Source organism: Sciurus carolinensis, chromosome 4 (genome assembly GCF_902686445.1).
Source record: "Sciurus carolinensis chromosome 4, mSciCar1.2, whole genome shotgun sequence".
NCBI lineage: Eukaryota > Metazoa > Chordata > Mammalia > Rodentia > Sciuridae > Sciurus > Sciurus carolinensis.
In genome coordinates this window covers 113,093,151-113,094,999 of record NC_062216.1, presented here as the reverse complement: position 1 = coordinate 113,094,999, position 1,849 = coordinate 113,093,151, and positions in this window count along the sequence as shown.

The following is a 1,849-nucleotide window of genomic DNA, read 5'->3' as shown; positions in this document are numbered from 1 at the left end:
AGGCACGTGCCACTCTGCCTAGCCAGGCATCTTGATTATCAGAGCAGTAGTTTCAGAAGTGGGGGGAGAAGAAAGCCAGGCTGCTGTTGATAGAGGTGAAACAGGATTTCAGGAATCCCCTCTGATCTCCCTCCATGCAGGTTTTCTTACCTTGACTCCGCAGAGGGAGGCCCATCTTGGTACCAAAAGCAGAACCTCCTCTTCCATGGTCTGGGGTGATCCCATGCCTGTAGCTGGGTGCACTTAGGTCTTTGGGGGTGGGGTGACTGCAAGTGGAAGGTTTGAGGGTATGGGGCTATCCTGATGGAAGACGACCACTGGGTCAGGAGAACTATGAGGGTTTGGACACTGGGAACCAGAAGAACGGGGGAAGGGGCAGAGCGACTCCAGAGGCGGATCTCTTGGCCCAGGACAGAGGGTGTATTGTCCAACTGTGAGGTTGCTGCAGCTGGGCGGGGAGCAGTAGTCTCTTCCAGACTTCTTTCTGGGGAGGCGGGAGGGTGAGGGGAGGGAAGGCAAGCCCACCCCCCTTCACTTGTGGCCCTGGAGGCTACCATGGTTGCTGAGAAACAGGACTTATTTGACAAACACTGCTTCCTTGGAGCAGATGTGTAGCTCACTCACTTACCAAGAAATCAGATGCTGTGAGCTCGTGGCACTCCAGGTGCTGAACTGGGACTGTCATCGCCTTGGGATCCAGAGCAGCGCTTGATTCTGTTAAAAGAAACCAGGCTCTGCCCTAGAGAACACATGCCAGCCAGCCCAGTGTCCACCCTTGTTGTGTAGGACACCTTTTCTGTACTTTCCCCACTCCTGCTAGCTCAGGATTTACAGGAGGTTGTGGCAGAGGGCTGACTTGGGGATGGTCCACACATGGTTATGACTGAGGACACGACCATGCCAGAGCCAACTTTAGTTGCCTCTTGGGACATAGTCCAGGGAGTTCCTGCCCTTTCTGTGTACCACCATGAGTCTCTTGATACGCCTTTCCACTTTTTACCCAGACTTCTTCACAACTGGAGTGGCTCAAAAGGAAGACTGGGACCTGAGACACTTGGGGTGGAGCTGCAACAAGGAGCTTTGCTATATAGGTTGCGCAGGTGCTCAAGCAGCAGCAACACGTCTCCCTGCCTAACACCACACACACTTCAGTGGCTCTCACATCACAGCTCGATGAGCCTGTAATTCCGCCTCTTTCCAATTTTGGAGAACACTGGTCAGTGGACTTGCTAGGAACCAGAAAAGCAGCTGCTTGGATTGGCCGGCAAAGCTAATTGTTTGCTCCCAGTTCCCCTCACAGCCCCTCCTTCCACTTGGCTGTCCCCAAACTGGACTGGTTTCCTGGGCTCCTTTCTATGTTCCACCAGTTTTGTGACCTCAGATTCTCTGCCACTGTCCTAACCCCTTTCCTGCCTTTAAACAATGACCAGCCTGTCCTTAGCTGTTTGGAAAATTCCCATTAAATCTCAGGTATGATTCAGGAGCAGCCTGCCATCCAAAACTGCAGCCACCAGAGGAGCACCTTAGTCTAGTAAGATGGTTTAAGTGAGGGTGGGGCCTTAAGAAGGAACTGCCCCAAGGACCCGATCATATCTTATGACCAAAATAAGCAGCACAGGACTACAGGAATGCTTCGGCAATAGAAGTTAACACAAGGAAAATGCTGGAGGGAGCTGGGGCCTCAGAAGCATTGAAGTACATTTTCCTTGTAACCCACCCTCCCTTTGCACAAAATGGTATCCAGTGCTGAATAATTTGAGATGGTGGGGGAGGAGGAGCAGGTTGGCACTGGGCAATTAAGTTAAAAGCACTGAGAGTGGAGTATGTCAAAAGAATTTCAGCATTAAAA